General features: G+C 40.7%; 1 long non-coding RNA gene across 1 annotated transcript in view; it reads right to left on the reverse strand.

The window, feature by feature from the left end:
• The window catches only part of LOC121864768, a 122735-nt gene that overhangs the window by 75971 nt on the left and 25591 nt on the right, over positions 1 to 21173 (reverse strand). Inside the window, exon 3 of the long non-coding RNA XR_006088651.1 lies at positions 13907 to 14839. This is a non-coding gene — a long non-coding RNA (uncharacterized LOC121864768). The remainder of the gene's footprint in view (positions 1 to 13906; positions 14840 to 21173) is intronic.

Genomic DNA, 21173 nt, shown 5'->3' on the forward strand with positions numbered 1-21173 from the left:
TTGTTAGGCCCTCTTCCCTAGGACAATAAATATACTCTGGGTAGCCCGCCAATGTATAATAATATTCCTGAATTTAATACATATCTAAATTGTTATTTTTTTTTTGCTATCCCTGTTGATCTATATTGAGTAAACAGTTCTTGGTGTTGTAGCTCATGTTCCTTCCTTGTCTCCTCCTATACTACGCTTTGTATTCTAACTTTTCTACTTCTCCTTGTCTTCCCTCCCTTATCCTGAATTTACCTCTGTTCCTCTTTCATTCTCTCTTTTCTCTCTTCGAATCTTTCTCTTCCCTATCATTATCTATCTTCTTCCTCTCTCTCTCTCTCTCTCTCTCTTCCTCTTCGAATCTCTTCCCTTCCCCTCCACATCCCTTCTTTCCCCTCTAGATTCCTCTCTTTCCCTATACCTTTCCTCCTTACTCTTCATTTGTCTTCCTTCCCATCATCCATTCCCCTTTAATGTTTTCTTCCCTTCTTCTCCACATCCTCCCCCCCCCTCTCCAATATCTTTCTTATCCTCCACTCCCTCCCTTTCCATCACCTCTTCCCTACTCCCCTCCCTATCCCCCCCAAGCTGAGCTAGAGTCGGGGAAGGAAGTTGTCACCACATGTTGTCCCTCCCCACCCACCCAGCCAAACGGAAGGAAGGAAGGAAGGAAGGAAGGAAGGAAGGAAGGAAGGAAGGAAGGAAGGAAGGAAGGAAGGAAGGAAGGAAGGAAGGAAGGAAGGACGGAAGGAAGGAAGGAAGGTAACCCACTGACCATCACACACTTGCCTTCTCTGGTCCGGTAAGACACAACTTAGAAATAAGGTGATAAGTCATATATCAAGTTTCATCTCATTTAAATGGTGTTTGGACCCACATGTTTTCTGGCGTTTTCCTACAGAATTTCAGAAATTAAGTGAGATCTCAATTCCTGTTTCTTTTCCAGGTCCTCATTCATATCTTAAGGCATTACATCAAATAAAGCAACAATTTATCCTTTACCCAACAATTCCCTCGTGGTTTTAACTAATAAAGATATACTAAGACTGTCCATATACACAAATAAGTAATATATATCAATCTCAATACTTATCTAGTTCTTATTTAATAGAGGACTTGGAATAAAAACCGTCGTAAAAATGAAGGACTTATTGGTGGGTGTTCATTTATATTCTGACAGATTTAGACACAACACTACACGATGATAGCTCGAAACAGCCCCCACGAACAACTGAAGACGTGATTGGAACATTATTAAAACCAGTGTTGATTTAGCAGGAGTGAGGGGAGGGGGTGTTAAAGGTTATGTGGTGTGACGAGAGGACCAGGAGTAGGAACAGGAGGAAGAGGAAGGACGAGGAGCAAGAGAAGGAGGGGGAGGAGGAGGAGGAGAAAGAGGAAGAGGTGCTCAAGAGAGTCTGAAGTGAACCAATCAGTGAGAGGAGATCCAGGAGAAGACATACAGAGAGAAGATAAGGTAGATGGACGTGGTTGAGTGAGACATATGAGACACTAATGACGGTAAAGGGTGTTGAAGACAGACGGGGATATATCTGAGACGGAACCATCAACCCGACTCCAGATGTAAGGGAATAAGGAACAAAATAAGAAGGAAAGTAACAAAAAAAATAAATAAATCACCAAATACGTATTAACGGATGTTCGTAAGTCAGCCTTACGTAACCCGGGGTATACAGGGTTTTTTCTCGCCGTACCCACAAATACTAACCTTAATACCATCTGACAACATTAAGAGACATAAATGGATTTTTTTTATCTAGTTTTAATTTTTTTTTTGGGGGGGGGGGATTTTATAAGGATCTATGTTCTCAATGGCACTACAGTATTATTATTGTATATTTTGACTAGTTTATGTGGATTATTTTACCCACTGTCCTGCCTTAGGGATCAAACCCTCTTGGCGCCTGAACTTATATTTCTCTAATGCTTCCCTGAATTTCATAAGACTTAAATTATCTTGTTTGGATATTTTTTTGTTTAAATATTTAATGAAAATCTTTAAGCTGTTCATAGCCTTCTAATGATCTCACATGAAGAATAGAGAACAGAGAACACATTATATTTGGGAATAACAATTACTGAAATAGAGCCAAAGAGGTAAGTTCACCTTAGGATAAAAGTTGTCAGTTATGAATCATAAATTTAAGGAAAATTTAATCTTTACTGTCTAGAGTCGTCCAAAAATAGTTAAGTACACAAGTTAACAAAGGAAATAATCTGTGTTTTAGTTTCTCTGGATAAAATTGCTGATTCTGACCCTTAAATTAAACACACACACACACACACACACACACACACAAACACACACACACACACACAAACACACACACACACACACAAAACACACACACACACACACACACACACACACACACACACACACACACACACTGGACGTTCGAGTAAACACGGTAACCCAAAGCTCTCAGTCAATCGGTGACAGGAAAAAAAAAATATTCATCAGCACAAAATCTCAGGTTATAAGGTTTGTTTACGAGGCGGGACAACCCTCGTGTTTATTTACGCGGGCGAGACATATGCCCTTGTAGAGTGCGACCCCCCACGAGCCCCCAGCTGCCCACCATCTTTCACCCCACCTGTCAAAACCATCAAAATATACACTTCAATTATTACAAAAACACTTGGCATTTTAAACCTTACGGCACGAGGCTAAAAGAACCATTATTAATTCAACGCTATCTACACCTTTGAATCTGGTATTTTAGACCTTACACAAAGAATATATAAAGGCAAAAATACAGTTACCAGGACAATTGAAGTTGTATAGCTTAATTTAGAAAAGGCTTTACACGACAATGAACTTTATTTAGGGGCGTTATAGAGGCGAGAATGTGAAGGGAAGGTGTTTGGTTGGGCGCCGTAAACGCATGCAAATACGGAGCATGGGGATTAGGGGCGGGGAGACTCTTACAAATTTATGATGTATTTGTGTCATGATCCAGGCCTGCTAGGGTGGTGTGGTTCAGAGGTTATGCATGGCGATCATCTTGCTGGGTTTACTGTGCTGGGTATAGAGGCCATGAAGTCGGCAAGGGAGGTTTGGGGCCGGAAGGGGAGGTTATGAGGTCGGGAAGCGTGGTTTGAGGCTGGAAGGGGGAGGTTATGAGGTCGGGAAGGGAGGACATGAGGTCGGGAAGGGAGATTTAAGGCTGGAAGAGGGGTCCAGAGGTCAGGAAGGGAGGCCATGAGGTCGGGAAGGAAGGTTATGAGGTTAGAGGGTTGGAAAGGGAGGCCATGAGGTCAGGAAGAAGTCATTTGTTCAGGAAGGGAGGCCATGAGGTCAGGAAGAGAGGCCATGAGGTCGGGATGGAAAACCATTGGCTGGAACATCTGTATCTGTATGCTTTTGGGTGTATGAAGGAGAGAGAGAGAGAGAGAGAGAGAGAGAGAGAGAGAGAGGTAAATCAAAATGAAAAAAAATCCCACTTTCACGAGGATCCAACACAATGGACAAAACAAAATTAACTATTAATGTTGTAAAAAATGTATCAGTTTCTTAACACACCCACAACAACACAACACACACTCAGTCACACAACACACACTCCAGCAACACATTAACACACCCCACAGCAACAACACACACTCAGTCACACAATAACACACACAGCAACACATTAACACACTCAACAACACAACACACCTCAGTCACACATTAACACACTCCAGCAACACATTAACACACACAGCAACACATTAACACACTCAGCAACACAACACACTCAAGTCACACAATAACACACTCAACAACACATTAACACACACTCAACAACACAACACACACTCCAGCAATAACACATTAACACACTCAGCAACACATTAACACACACACAGCAACACATTAACACACTCAACAACACATTAACACACACTCCAGCAACACATTAACACACACTCCAGCAACACAACACACACTCAGCAACACATTAACACACACCTCAGCAACACAACACACTCAACAACACATTAACACACTCCAGCAACACGTACTTACACACACAACACATTAACACACTCAGCAACACATTAACACACACTCAACAACACAACACACACTCAGCAACACACAACACACACTCCAGCAACACAACACACACTCAACAACACATTAACACACTCAACACCTTTATTAACACACACACAGCAACACATTATTAACACACTCCAGCAACACATTAACACACACCCAACAACACAACACACACTCAGCAACACAACACACTCAGCAACACAACACACACTCAGCAACACAACACACACTCAGTCACACAATAACACACTCAGTCACACAACACACCCACAGCAACACAACACACACTCAGTCACACATTAACACACTCAGCAACACATTAACACACTCAGCAACACAACACACACTCAGCAACACATTAACACACTCAGCAACACAACACACACTCAGCAACACATTAATATAACCAAAATGAGAGAACCAGGCGCAGGAAATCTCACTGCTATAAATTTAGACAAAGAATAACGCAATGACAAGAATACATCTATCTATCTATCTATCTATCTATCCAGTGATAATCCTGCGCGCGTGGCCGTGTTGGTGTGTGTGGTGGAGTGTGTTCGTGTAAGGGGAAGCCACAAGCAATAAAAACGTGATTTATCCAAATCCCCAGAGTCCACAACCCTTACCCTGCCCACCCGACCCACGCCACCCGCCCACCCCACCCACGCCCTGGCCACGTTGACAAGGATGACACAGATGAATCGATAAAAAGTAGCGGTCTGGGTTGCCTGTCACCGGGGCGTGCCAACCTTGGTGGGGGGTGGAGCAGGAAGTGTGGGGGCATGTTGTGGGTGTGAGGTGGTGAGGGTTGTGGTGAGGGGTCGGTAAGAGAAGTTGAGGAGGAGCGAGGTGGGCAGGATGTGTGGGTGTTAGGTTAGGTTAGGTTAGGTTAGGTTAGGTTAGGTTAGATTAAGTTAGATTAGGTTAGTTAGATTAGGTTAGTAGATTAAGTTAGGTTAAGTTAGATTAAGTTAGGGTTAGGTTAGGTTAGGTTAGGTTAGGTTAGGTTAGGTTAGATTAAGTTAGATTACATTAAATTAACTTAGATTGAGTTAAGTTAGATTAAATTAGGATAGATTAAGTTAGGTTAAGTTAGGGTAGAAAATAATGTCTTTATGCTCATTAAGTCATTAGTCAGCTGCGGTAAATATACAAGGCGGACGATATATTGCTGCCGAAAACGTCGTCTTGGGCAACGATAATGGTAATGAGGAGATTATAGTGTCGAGTGAACGTTGGTGTGTGTGTGTGTGTGTTTGTGTGTGTGTGTGTGTGTGTGTGTGTGTAGAAATAATGAATGTACATCCCTCACCTATCCCATCCTTCTTCCCTCGCTCTCTCTCACCATTCATCTCTAATTACACTCCCCGTTTATCAATCTTTCGTTTCCCATTCTACCAGTAACACCATTACCATCCGGCTAAATCCTGTTCGACTCCCTGTCCGAAAATCCTGTCACTTCCACAAACCCTCTTATCTCCGTGTTGCTTATTCCCTCTATCCTATTTGCTCCACATGTCGTTCATAAACACATCGCCAATTTGCTTCCAACTTGATTATTTTTTCCATTGGCATTTAGAGTCCAAGCTTTAAACCCTTATAATATTGTTGGTTTAAATATTTACTCTATTTATGTATTCTTGTTTTAGTCTTGTTTTACACAGTTCTGTCTCTTTATAATAATAATAATAATAATAATAATAATAATAATAATAATAATAATAATAATAATAATAATAATAATAATAATAATAATAATAATAATAATAAATTTCCACGTATTTGGTTTATGCATCAACAAGCCTCAAATTAGTGCATCAGCCAATGTTAAGGAATTATGAACTTTTTAATAGTAGCTGGAGAGGATAACTTAACAGAAAAAAATATATAATTCAGCCAGTGTGTGTGTGTGTGTGTGTGTGTGTGTGTGTGTGTGTGTGTAAGACGACCGCATCTCCCCCCAAAAAATTCCATACACCCTCGCTCATGAACAACAACAAGTGGTCACGTTCTGTTAATCCCAGAGGGTCGCTATTGTCCATCCCCGCCGCTACTGTGTATAGGAAGGAAGGGAGGGAAGGAGGGAGAGAGGGAGTCTGGGGATCGGGGAGAGGAAGAGAGGCGGAGGAGTATGGAAAGGCAGAAAGGGAAGGAGAGAGGGAGGTAGGAGTCAAGAGAAGGGAGACTTTATTAAATCCGAGGAAGGAGGAGGAGGTAAGGTCAATGATAAAGGGGTATAGGTAAGTCAACAAACCAAGAATAAATTAACCTAATGAAAAAACTCAAATAAAACTCCGCTCTTGACCCTATATGACAAGCTTTCCCTGATGCGGTTTTACGTGGCTCACCTCTCCTCTTTCTCCTAACTCTACTGTAGGCTGGGTGGCTTTGAATGAGAGGCGTGGAATCTGGCCTCTTCCTGCCACTCAGCCGTGTATTGTGCCGGGTTAAGAAGCCGTGTTGTAAGAACCAGTCAGTAGTCAGACGGCACACACACACACACACTTATGTTTTCCCTTCAAGCTAGCACGTTCCTCGAGGCAGGGAATGGTAGTTTGTGTTGATGAGAAGTTGCTTCATGTCAAGGGTTTATATTTTATCATTTTTTTACTCTTGACGTTTTTCATTTTTTCGGTATTTCTTTGTATTTGTTCCCTCTCTTTCTTCCATCCGTTTATTTTTATTATTTTCTCTCACTAACTCTTCTCCTTTCTAAATTCCTTCTCCCCTCTCCCGTCCTGCTCTTATCGTCCTGGTAGGTGAGGTGTATAAGACTCCCAGAGCATCAGAGAGGCATAACGAGGGTGTGAGCCTCTGTCAGGATAATAAATCTGCTGGCCACTTTCACGAGAAACTATTTATAGCGGCAGCAGTAACAGTTCTATTATTAGATTTAAAAGCCCAAGCTATTCTGTAAAGACTCTCGGCTGACAGTTCTTTTGAGAGACACAGCTTAAAGTAGCGGAGAATTTTAGTCATTTTAGCGACCCCCAATTTGGACCATTTTACTCCAAGATTGAGGAGGGAGAAAGAGATCTTACTGACGTGTTTCTTAAGGGTGATAATCGTCGGTCGCTGGACGTGGAGCTCTTCGCTAGGGGTAAATGTAATTTTATGAAATGATGGGAACATTTGTCCACATTATCGCCAGAAATGTTCAATGTACAGCACTTTACAAGATTTGCAACCATGCGAGCCAGAAGCGCGTTGAGAGCCGCCCGCTGACTGCTGAACAATTTATTTGTCTGGCCTAATGGTCCTAACCTTTTTTTGTGCGAGTGAGTGAGTGAGTGAGTGAGTGTACAGTACGTCCCTCACCTTAGTCTACGTCTCCTGAACGCTGGAGCTTAAACACAATATCATCGATTAAGCTTTAATATTTGAGGTTCTGGCAAGAGAAAAAAATACATTTTCGTGGGATTTTACCGAAGAGAGAAGATATAAAGTTCATAATTTTGACTGCGGCGGCCCTGCGAGTGACAAAAAGTGCCCCTGGCAATGGGCTGAAGACTCTTGAAGATATTATGTTGCCCAAATCCTCCACTCCCAGAACCCCACGATGACCCTCGGCAGGCGAACAAAAATTCCTGAAGCGGAATGATTCTCCTGTATACGAAGTGGGCGAGATAGAAGGTGTTTTTCCTCCAATTTAATTCACATCTCGAACTTTACCCAAAAAAACTAAACTACAAAAAAAATAAATTCATATCACAAAGAATATCACCTGAATCGTGTACAGTAACGAGTGTAAACAGATAGAGAGAGAGTGTATATATGTATGTGTGTGTGTATTTTCCATTTCTCTCTCCAATACTCCACTTCGTACAATAATTCAACAGTTGAAGTGCAAAAACAGGAGAAATCAACAGAGGGAGGAGACCTGGGTGGAGGGGAGACTTCTCTAGCTGGCACACAGGCGGCCTCCATGAGCACCCTTCACCAGCTGATGTGTTTATTCTACTCGTCTGTATGGAGAGGAGGAGGAGGAGGAGGAGGAGGAGGAGGAGGAGGAGGAGGAGGAGGAGGAGGAGGAGGAGGCGAGAGGGTGTGGAGGTTGGGATGATGATGAGGAGGGAGGGAAGTGTTTGTGTGTGGTTTGTGAGGAGTTTGGAAGGAGGAGGAGGAGGAAGAGGACTGTGTGAGGGTGTGGGACTGTGTGTGTGTGGACTGTGTGAGGTGTGGGACTGTGTGAGGGTGGGACTGTGTGAGGGTGTGGGACTGTGTGTGGGTGTGTGAGGGTGTGGGACTGTGTGGAGGTGTGGGACTGTGTGGAGGTGTGGGACTGTGTGGAGGTGTAGGACTGTATGAGGGTGTGGTACTGTGTGAGGGTGTGGGACTGTGTGAGGGTGTAGGACTGTGTGGGACTGTGTGGAGGAATAGGGGTGTCTGTATGTAAGGTCTGGGGTATTAGAGGGGAAATTTAATGAGGGGTGGAAGGGAGTGTATAAAGACTAGGGAGTTATGAGGGGCGTGGGTGCTCAGCGTGGGACGAAGGGCAGTGTGTGTGTGTGTGTGTGTGTACATTTGCAATATAATAAAAATAAAAATAAAAACATAATTCTTCCCATCTCGTATATACATCCCCACACTCTTCCCTTCCTCAGACATGACAGGAAAACGTTGTTATTCTTCTTACTCTCCTTCTTTCTCTCTCTTCTTCTTTTCTCACTTCTCAAACAAAGTACAACGTAGTGCCATTCCTTCATTAATGGTCCGATTATCTTGAGATATTGCACACATATATCTTAGTCCCCCATAAACCTAATCCCATTTTCTTTTTGTGTGTGTACCTTTCATACCGATATTTTCAAGACAATTTTCTTCTCTCATTTTTTGCCATTTTTTCTCCAACAAACCACAACTCATAAACGGCAAAAATATATTGGCAAACGAATTTTTACGATCACTTTTATTGGATCGCTTTGTAGGTTAAAAAATGATATATTCTAGTGACCCTATTACTGAAAGGTCAAAGTTCAAGGGTTGTGATCCTATATAGGGAGAGACTCTTCAGACAACCTGTTACTTAATATTCAAAACCACCTGTTACCTGATGGGTGTTTCTGAGTAGCTGTTACACTGTAAAATATTAGTTTAAAATGCATAATTAATGCACCCCCTTGTGAATTACTCAGTCCATTCGAGTTATCATGACAAACACACACAGAAGTTAAAGCAGGGAAAGTGAACTTGATAAACCCACATAATGCGCGGTATAACCCAAACTAATTTCATCCACACTGATTGTCACACACACACTTAACAGATTTACAGAATGATGAAGTAATGCACCTGATTGGCAACTCCCTGAAGAGTCCTACCAGCTCCCTACAATCAACCGGAAACAAGCGCAATCAGAGTGACATGAAGGTGAAATAAACATGAGAGCATCTGTAACTTTTCCTCTACAGTTGTGATCCTGAAGCCTTATTTCGGTACACAAGAAAGCAACTTAACCGGTACTGCACTCGACCGGTTTCACTCCCCAAAGTGTAGAGTTAGGTACCCAATCAGAACTACAGGGGGAATTCGATGTACCGTGGGTGCGAACGAGGGACCCTTAGGACAGGAAGCGAGCGTTGTATCCACATGACCGCCGTATCCAGATGTATGAATGAGAATTAAGTTGTATACTGAGCTGTTCTGTCTTATTCGGGATGAAGGACTGGGATCATTATGGTGAAAAAAGTCTTCCTGCTTATTCCTCTTTACCTTCCCTCTTAACTCCTATTCTTCATTCCTATTTCATTCTAGATCTTCCTTGGCCCTTACCTATCTTATTCACTCATCCCCCTACACTAATCACGGGTATGATTGTGTAAAGAAAATAATACAAATATAAATAAATCGGCAAGAAAATCCAACCAAGAAGGAAATTAAAAAAATCTTTCGAAATCTGTCAATGGATTTTTCTCTTTTATAGTATTTCAGTGTTAATGAAGAGTAAAATTCCTGTCTAAGAATTAAATTTCACGAATTATATAAAAGATGTGAAATTAAAAGCTCATCAACTTAATCTCCATCTCTGTGGCCCTGAGGTATTAATTCAGTAAGATTAAAGATTTTATTATATATTTTCTGAGATTTTTTTTCCTTTCAGTCCAAAAAAGTTTAATTATTTCTTTTATTCACTGAGAATTTATTTCGGTCAAAAAATAAGAATGAAAAATAAGCAAAATAAAGTAAGAATGAGAAAAACAGAATAAAGTAAGAATGAAAAAGAAACAGAATAAAGTAAGAATAAAAGAGAAGTAATAAAATAAAGTAAGAATGAGAAAAACAGAATAAGACTGAAAGATAAGCAAAATAAAGAAAGAATGATAGAATGGCAGAATACAATAACAATACAACAAGACAACTGTGCCAACTTACTGTATGACTCACAGAGGCTCTTCACACCGCTCGTGGGATGCTAATGAACTGCAGACACACTTAAAGACACCTCTGAGTTGTGTCAAGGAGATGAACACTTGACCTTTCTACTGGTCCGGTCCTTCTTGTTGACACACGTCGGTCGTAAGGGTACCATAGGTCGAGCAGAGAACACACTTTACAAACGCACTTATAATATTTTTTTTAGACTCCTATAGTGTGAAATGGTGTGTTTTTATTATGTATATTTACTGTTTACATCTACAAAATGTGCCACAATAATGTACACTGTTCTTACGTAAGATTTATGCAATTGCAACAGTTTTCAAATCCCTGTATCGAGTACGTGCGCTTTCTGGCTGTACTCGAACCAACGCTGTTTGCTTCCATTAATAAAATGAATGTATTACCGACGCCAATATGCAAGCAGAGGCACAATTATGGTAATATCCATATATTTCTTTACGGAATCAGGCGATCAAGGGACGCTGTTGCTGTGCGTCAGAATGGCTTTTATGGGTAATGAAACATAACGGTGCGTGTGACTTAGCCTTGAAAACACATGTGTTGCCGCACTTATAATGATTATTACCAAGTTACATCACCAGCCACGCTCATAAAGATGTTGGAGAGGTTTATAGTAGATGACATATGTATTCGTATATAATTTCCATGACGTTATGATGTGGGTGTCTGATCACGTGACTGTAGCTGTCAAACATTGTCATATATGAATGGTAGTTGATTGTTGAGTTCTGTTGTTTTACTTAATGTTCAATATATCTCTGTGACTAATGCACCAATTACACAACACACAATGATGCCCTTTCTAAATAATTCAATAATATGAATTTATGTGTGTGTGTGTGTGTGTGTGTACGTGCGTTTGAATCCGTGTGCTCACATACTGTACATATATATGTATGTAATCTATCCGTACATGATGCAAATGAAGTATCGTCCGGGCCATAATTTAACCCACTATTTGCTCTATGTAATATATATCCCGTCGTTACCAGGTCCTGGGAGAGCAATACGCCAGGAACATATAATTCTGAGTAATATCTGTCACAAGACCCCACAGTTAACTCTGTCGCTACACATCTGCCTCAAGCTGCTAACATTGTTATTAAGGCTGAGGTATTGACGCTCTTATCCTCTTTCAACAACAATATATATAATCAACCTTCCACACGTCACGTTTACATATGGATTTCCCTGAGTTATCGACTTAATCTCAATGCATTTTAGGTAATGTAAGCTCCCTCATCTTCCTACAAACTTAAAAAGAAACACAATTTGATAACCAAAGGGATTATACTGCTCCAGATATTTAATGAGGAGACTGTAAATGACACGAAATATGTCGCACAAATCCTATCCGTCCGTCGTGGAGTGGGAGGGCGAAAACGACCTCAGGGGAAGATGGTCAGAGAGACGAGATTAGCGGAGACATCGTCAGCCCCCGGTCATTTGTCGGGAGGGTAGCAGCTTGAAATTAATTGCCCGCATAAACCCCTGGGCCCAGCCACTCAGCTGATACTGGTGCTGGTCCCCTTATTTGCGGGAACAAGAGGCTCAGCTGTGTACTGTACAGGAGGTGACGAATGATACACTCTGTAGGGTGAAGTGATGCAATATACAAACCTCTTAATAATAATAATAATAATAATAATAATAATAATAATAATAGAGCGGTTTATACACACACATTTCTCAGAACTATAAGGAAAATACAGTAAACACCAGCTATACACAATGTTTCTTAATCGTAAACACAACCATTGAAAGACACTGTTTACGTCTGACTGTAGAAATAGAGTTATTTATCTTGTAATTATTGACGGACCGGTGTAATTACCAACCTTGCTGCGCGCTTCATGACCTTATAGTTAATGAAGCGAAGTAACGCATTAGTACGTCTCTCAATTGACTATAGACTCCCAGCAAGAACAAGATTGACTAATATAGACACCAATTATCACCATATTAGTAATTACTTTAATCAACAATAAGAAAAACCAGAGATAATACCAAATGTAAAATTAACTCAAAGAGTATAAGAATTTAATAGCGAATTCCAGTAAGTCAGTGAATAATCTTCCTTCATTTGTATAGACGAAGTAAAACTGAAGTAATGAATAACTAGACACACAGTTTCATGCTTATTGGAGTGCTATATAGGCGATACACAACGGGTGAAATCAATATAGTCGTTTAGTTAAAAAAAAATATATATATATGTGTCAGTGGGTGTACCTGTGTGTCAGTGGGTGTACCTGTGTGTGTCAGTGGGTGTACCTGTGTGTCAGTGGGTGTACCTGTGTGTCAGTGGGTGTACTTGTTTGTCAGTGGGTGTACCTGTGTGTCAGTGGGTGTACCTGTGTGTGTCAGTGGGTGTACTTGTTTGTCAGTGGGTGTACCTGTGTGTCAGTGGGTGTACCTGTGTTGCACGTGCGGGAGGGGCGGCGGCAGCGCCTTTCCGACGCTGGTGCTTGTCTGCCTCGGTAGGCAGTCGGGCTAACTGGAAAGTATTGACACCTTCTCGTGTGGTGTTCCTGATAAAGCGTTGATAACAGCATGATGTTACCAACAACAGTTGAAACCAAATACATGGTTATTCCACCGAACAATTCCAAGTCAATAACATAACATTTGCCATGCCTGACAGCTCCTCTCTCAGCTGTGTGAAAAACTCCGCTTGACTAAATCACATTATGACGAGTAACAAAAATTATAATGATGAATAAGTAAGCAGTTCCGACAATTTAGCGCAAGAGATAATTCTCCTGTTTGAAAACTGTCTTTCTACAACGTTAAAATAAAAGAACAATTCTAAGTAGCTGGTGTACCTTGATCAGGGTTTCCACACAAATCAGAATTTAATTTTCTGTGGCTTTTCCATGACCAGCTCATTTAAAAGGCGTATATGTGAACTCGCTATTGCAGCCCAAACTGTCACGTCTAAATTAAAGTTTATAGTCACGGTAATACTCTTTAGTTTTCTCTCCCTTATAATCGCTCCAGTATGAGGACGTTTATAACACTTGGGGATACAACCGAACACAATGCCCCTTACCTGTAGTTACATATTGTATACCTGTGTCCAATATGGGATACAGGTAGACTTTTTTTAGATATTGTACTGTACAAAGAAATAAATATTACGACCTTCTAGTGAAATAATTCCTTTAAAAAAGGCATTAAAAACTTCCCTTGGATGTTAATGATATAAAAAAATTTAAAACATACAATATTTACACCATGGTCAGATATATTGGTAACACTGTTCTACTTAATAAAACCTTGGCAACAGTTATTATCTTGATGTTTTGAGGGACTATGAATATATATGAGACTTAAGGTGAACAAATGAAGGTATTGACGAGTTTAACTGTTCATACTCAAGTTATTAAGTGAACACATACCTCAACCATCCGTCATGTAAACATTAAACAATAAATAGTTTACCTTGTATGTGTGTTAGGCGGAGATGGTAATATTCTCAGTGCATCACCAATTCTTCACTTTGTCTTCCACCATTAAACTTTCTTACTGTTTTTCTTCACTTTGTCTTCCACCATTAAACTTTTTTACTATTTCTTCACTTTGTCTTCCACCATTAAACTTTCTTAATATTTCTTCACTTTGTCTTCCACCATTAAACTTTTTTACTATTTCTTCACTTTGTCTTCCACTATTACACTTTTTTTACTATTTCTTCACTTTGTCTTCCACCATTAAACTTTCTTAATATTTCTTCACTTTGTCTTCCACCATTACACTTTTTTACTATTTCTTCACTTTGTCTTCCACTATTACACTTTTTTACTATTTCTTCACTTTGTCTTCCACTATTACACCTTTTTACTATTTCTTCACTTTGTCTTCTTTGCATCTTGAGGTGAAGTGACATAAAAATACTACTCATCTGTGCTGACTACAACACAACACAGACACTAGGACCTACCCTGTAAACATGTGTGTTAGTAGAACTGTTCCCTAAAGCTGAACATTTAACAAGCCTCGGTGTGTCTCACTACCTGAAGTTGGCACCGTTATAAGTTTCCAGCACTGGCGGGGCAGGTGTTAGTACACTACAGTATGGCAGGCAGAGAACATCTAGTATCCTCCCCTGACACACCAAGGCTCACGGGTCAACAAATCACAAATATGTGGTTTATGGACCTGCAATGACATATACATATAAATTCAAATTTAATAAGTGTCAATCTAAACACTTAATTACTTTTAATTTTGGATGTGCAACTGCAACACCCTGCAAGGTTACGTTAATCAGTGAAACTTCTAAACCGGTAAACTTGCACTTAACTTAACCCTTACTCGGTGCCTCGTGGATATTTTTGCTGCTTATTGAGTCTTGACTGGTAATGGCATCTCATCCTGTAAAACAAAACAATATTTGATACAGTTTTATCTGTGTTCATTAAAGGGCTGTTTTACGAATCAAATATATGTACTGTACCTAAGACATTCCATGTGATTCACTTGGTATAAACTTAAGTGCTAAACTGATTTTCCTGTCAAAGTTTCAATTCCTTCTAATGCCAGTAAATGAAAAGTAGTTTTATTCTTATTTTGAATGGGAATGTAAAACTAGACGTACAATTTTGAGAGAAATAGATAGATAAACAAGAGATAAACAAGAGAAAGAGAAATACAGAGATAGTTAAAAGTTAAGGGATGCAGACAAAAGAAAATCCAGAAAGATCGCACACACACACACACACACACGTACTCACGCATAACACCAACGACTAATATCGATTTTCCAAGGCAGACAGACAGAACAGCAACAGTACTTTTCTTCGGTGTGACTAAATTACAATAAAACAAAGAAAAAGACAAAATAAAATATACCAATTTAATGAAGACGGACGTGTCACTGTTTTTGCCGTAAGACGCCAGAGGAGGAAAGTTACGGAGTTACTATAATCTTACTTTACTTCATTTTTAATAGAGCGAAAAATACATAAACCGATGTCTCTAACACACCAAATCACTTACGGTCGGACGTTCAGCAGTTATCTTACATTCCAGCGGAAACCAATTTCCTGAGAGAACACTGGATCCCTCTTATCTCCTGCAGTTATCAGCGTTTATGAACAGGAAGTAGACCGGTTCTGCACGAGTCGACATCAAGACGTTCTAATTATTTGCATAAAGGAACAGGATAACATCAGAGTGTGAAGGACCCACAGCCTTGACGATATAACAGGCATTAGGCTACCCAAGGTCCTGAGTTCCCCTATTATAGAAACACTCGTATATATATATATGTTATATGACGTAGTGCACCGGATGTGTTAAATAGCTGGTCCTCATTCACTGGTGTGCCGTGGAGGTAACCCGTGTGGTTACGGCCCAACCACGACACCAGTTAATAAGGTGTGGAAATGATGCGTTTGTTTGGTGGTAGTAGTGGTAGTAACCTGTCCAACCCGTTTATTTGGCATGAAAACCCATTAGCGAACACCTCCCATCCAACCTCTTCCTCACCCCCCTCCTCCTCGTTCAATTAATCATCTGAAAAGGCTACAATATTTATGCATTTTAAGTATTTTTTTTTTGTCCACGAGTCTTCTCTCTTTCCTTCCTAACGCAGCTCCTGTACACAAAACAACAGAGAAATGAGTGTCAACATACCCCGGGCCCGCGAGTATTAGGGAGGTAAACACGGCTCCCTCTAGCCCTGTGTTTTGGTTAGGTCGGGAGTGGGGTGTGGTACATCCTACGGTAGTTTAAGTCGTTTACCAGGACACAGAGGTTATTTTAGGTCACTACAGGTATGAGGGCTTTAGTTATACTGTATCACTCTATTTCAATGCCTAAAGTCCTAAACTATGGAACACAATATCAGCTTCTACACAGGACACCAACATTGAAAAACTAGGAAGGCTATTCTTTCTTTAATGGAAAATACAGGTAAACACGAACGACTACTGTATAACAAACTAGTTACAGGGAAAAGTATGACTCCTTGTTGTGTGTGTGTGTGTGTGTGTGTGTGCCATTCACTTTTCAATAACATATTCTTCTTCACCACTAGGAGAACAATACCCGAGAACATATTGCCGGTGCTTGTAACTAACACACACACACACACACACACACACACACACACACACACACACACACACACACACACACACACACACCTTATATAACTCCCAACTAGACACAAACTACACCAGTGAGAAAGATGCGGGCTAGACACCTTACTGCAGTCTTACACACAGTTATGTTTGCTTCTTTCTGTTCTTCAAGAGTGAACAGAGAACAGATTTTCTTCCTTTCTTCTATTACTAAAAATTACTCTTGTATGGATCAATTGTCTTTATATTAATGAGGTAGTTAGATCTTTGTTATGTTTTTATTTTATATTTTATTTGTATCTTTTTTGACGATCTGATTTTCCATTTATTTATATTCCTATTTTTCTTTAAAGTAAATCGGACGAAAAAAAGTTTGTGTCGAAATATCAACAAAAGCCAATTTGTTTATATTACAGACATGTGGGTAAATCAAGTGGAAAGTGCCCTGAGTATCATGTATCCCAAGAACCATGTATCCTAACCACCAGGTATCCCGAGAACCATGTATCCTAACCATCATGTATCCCGAGAATCATGTATCCTAACCATCAGGTATCCCGAGAACCATGTATCCTAACCACCATGTATCCCGAGAACCATGTATCCTAACCACCAGGTATCCCGAGAACCATATATCCTAACCACCATGTATCCTAACCACCATGTATCCGAACCACCATGCATCCTAACCACCATGCATCCTAACCACCATGTATCCGAACCACCATGCATCCTAACCACCATGCATCCTAACCACCATGTATCCGAACCACCATGCATCCTAACCACCATGCATCCTAACCACCATGTATCCTAACCACCATGCATCCTAACCACCATGTATCCTAACCACCATGCATCCTAACAACCATGCATCCTAACAACCATGCATCCTAACAACCATGCATCCTAACCACCATGTATCCTAACCACCATGTATCCTAACCACCATGCATCCTAACCACCATGTATCCTAACAACCATGCATCCTAACAACCATGCATCCTAACCACCATGTATCCTAACCACCATGTATCCTAACCACCATGTATCCTAGCCATGTATCCCAACCATGTATCCTGACCATGTATCTTGTATACAGTGTTCCCCGTGCAGCCCGTCTGGTAAGCTCTGCCTCAGTATACTGTGTAAGACAGGCTCAGTCGACCGTGTTTGCTTACTACCGTCACCATTTACCGGGACAGGTGTGACAGGTCTACACTGTAACGGTGTTTATGGGATTACAAACAAAACTATCGTCCTATTATCAAACTATCGTCTTATTATTAAGCTATCGTATCAACTTTAACCCCCTGACACACACACACACACACACACACACACACACACACACACACTTACGGTGCCAATTTTGATCCCCTGATATAACACTTCAAGCATTTCTCTTCTCCTCCCTCTTTTCGCTCTACTTATTTCCTTTCTCTCCCTCCTTCTATACGCTGTGTTTTCCTTTCGCTCATACCTAAAGTACTCTCTCTCTCTCTCTCTCTCTCTCTATTCCACCACCTCTCCCCTTTTTTCTTTTATCCTCTACCACTCTCACATTGATTCATCTCCCCTACCAATTCTCCATCTATTTCTCCTTTCACCTACCTTCTCTCTCCCTTTCCTCATGCTCTTTCTTTCTCATACTCTTCTTCCCCACGTTGGTAACTCTCTTTTCCCTCGCCCATTTCTTTCTCGCTTCCACTATCTCCTTCTTCCTATTCTCTTTTATTTCCACTTTAAAATAACTTCGTATCTTTACTACTACTACTACTACTACACACTCTCTCTCTCTCTCTCTCTCTCTCTCTCTCTCTCAAGTGCTGTGGGTCTGGCTTGAGTATGGGTGTTTGCTCAGGGCAGCACTTGTAGGTGATGACTGTGTGTGTGTGTGTGTGTGTGTGTGTGTGTGTGTGTGCTACTATTTAATAATAAAGTGATATGTGTGCTGTACCTACATGATCATCTCAGTCGTATACTAACTCTACTAACTACTAACACTACTAACTACTAACACTATTAAGACTACGACTAACACTATTTAATGTAAACAAACTAACACCCCTTGTAAACGACCCCACAGTCATTCTTGTTTAACATTAACTAACATGACCACCTCCTGACCTCACTGACTCACCTACTCTGTACAGTCGGGGTCAAAAGTTCACCCCCGCCCAAAAACGAAGTAGCGTCGACCCACCAAATGAGATGAAACAGTCAGGGTAAGTCAGTTCGGAGACTCATTCCCGTGACTCAGTTTCATTCACCACAGGGAGCGAATTTTGGTCCCTCACTGTTCATCTCTCTTGGTCTCCTCGCTCTTGGTCTCCTCATACACACCCTCTTATACACGCCCTCGTCGTCATATACACCCTCTCATACATACCCTCGCATACACACCCTCGTTCCTTGTCAGACTATACACCCCAGATATCACATTGATGATAATAACGAATTTAAGTCCACAGTCTTCAGGGTTCAGAGCGGCAACTCCCATTACATTATGAAAGTCTGATCACCGTCGATGAAAGTTTGATCGACTATTAGTGTAAATAAGAAGGGTGTAACTGGCTGCCTAGATGGGCGGAGTCCTCAACCCACAACATTACACGGTCCAGAACTGACAATTGTACGTCAATTTATTGGATCGACAGAGCTAGAGGTATCTCATAATTCCTCCACTTTGTGTGTGTGTGTGTGTGTGTGTGTGTGTGTGTGTGTGTGAAGATGAGTCCTACAGCTTATTTTATTTGATGATTATACACCCTGGCACTACCAAGGGAGAGGGGGGAGGCTTAGGTTAGGTTAGGTTAGGTTAGCGTTAGGGATGTTAATCTTAAGATGAAATAAGCTGAGGGCTTATCTTCACAGTATTCCCCTAAAAGTTATATATTTTGTTTAAACAAGATGATGGAAGTTTATAGTATGAGAAACATAGACCTCGTTGTCGAAGAAGCACCAACAAAACCCAACAACTCCCAACAACATCGACATCACCTATAACTTCAACACCAACATCACCACTAACAACACCAACAACAATGCCACCACCAGCACCACCAACAGCACCACGATAATCACCACCAACAACAACACCACCACCACCACCACCACCGGCTGCAGTAAAGACAACAACACCCAGAAGAATTTCCTTTGTTCACAAGTTTTCGCCACACTTGAAAAATTGGTCTGTGGTGGGCAGTATCCCAGCGGCCACCCTCGCGGTATTTAGTTTCCCCGCAGAGTAAATACTCCAGAAACACTCCCTAATACCCGTGGGGGAGGAGGCAGAGGTACTCACGCTGGAGGTGCAGTGGTGTCGGAACTCGAGGCACAGATGGATAGACGTTCTTAAACCCTAGTTGACAGTGGTACTTGTAGTGAGGTTAGTAATTAAGGGTTAGTTTACAGTGGTACTTGTAGTGAGGTTAGTAATTAAGGGTTAGTTGACAGTGGTACTTGTAGTGAGGTTAGTAATTGAGGGTTAGTTTACAGTGGTACTTGTAGTGAGGTCAGTAATTAAGGGTTAGTTTACAGTGGTACTTGTAGTGAGGTCAGTAATTAAGGGTTAGTTTACAGTGGTACTTGTAGTGAGGTTAGTAATTAAGGGTTAGTTTACAGTGGTACTTGTAGTGAGGTTATTAATTAAGGGTTAGTTTACAGTGGTACTTGTAGTGAGGTTAGTAATTAAGGGTTAGTTTACAGTGGTACTTGTAGTGAGGTCAGTAATTAAGGGTTAGTTTACAGTGGTACTTGTAGTGGGGTTAGTAATTAAGGGTTAGTTTACAGTGGTACTTGTAGTGAGGTTAGTAATTAAGGGTTAGTTTACAGTGATTCTGGCTATGATGAAACATTTATGACTTGATGGAGAATAATACTAGTTATGGAGGTATATTAGTACGAAATATAAAGCGCAATTAAATGAAGCACAGAAAACCTAGTCCGGGTGTAAAGGTGTAGAAAAACAAAACTGCAGTACCCTTTAAGGACATAGGTTTCAGAAGCACAGGAACACCTAATAAGCGACTGTACCTCAAGATTTATGGTCACCTTCTTGTGAAATAAAAAGAGATGGTCACAGTCTTATTAGAAAACCCGGTAGGAATAATACTGCTTTACATAAATTTAGTTGCAGTGATATATAATGTTTCTAAATGCCTTCAGATGGCTCGCTACGACACTGAAGAAAATCGAAAACAAGAATAAGATAATTACTTTAAGTCGCGATTATATAAAAAAAAGAGGAGAAATTTATACTAGAAAGTTACTATATAGGAAGAATATAAAAAGTAATGAAGATTGATAGTAAATGATTTATAAGCATATAGATAAGCACAATCCGGTGATTAATCTTATTCCGTGCTGTTACTATTAACCTCTAGTGTATACGGTGTCGCCTCTGAGCTGAATAAAATCGTCTCGTGTTAAATAAAATAGCCAAAAGTGACGTCCCCGTAGTGAAGGGATTAGTGGAGATAGTCTGCTAACTTTATACGACTTGTTTTGTACCATAAGGACTATGGTGGGTACATTACAGGATATTTTGTACCATAAGGACCACGGTAGGTACATTGCAGGATATTTTGTACCATAAGGACCATGGTGGGTACATTACA

This window comes from Homarus americanus, unplaced genomic scaffold (genome assembly GCF_018991925.1).
Source record: "Homarus americanus isolate GMGI-L3 unplaced genomic scaffold, GMGI_Hamer_2.0 scaffold15555, whole genome shotgun sequence".
NCBI lineage: Eukaryota > Metazoa > Arthropoda > Malacostraca > Decapoda > Nephropidae > Homarus > Homarus americanus.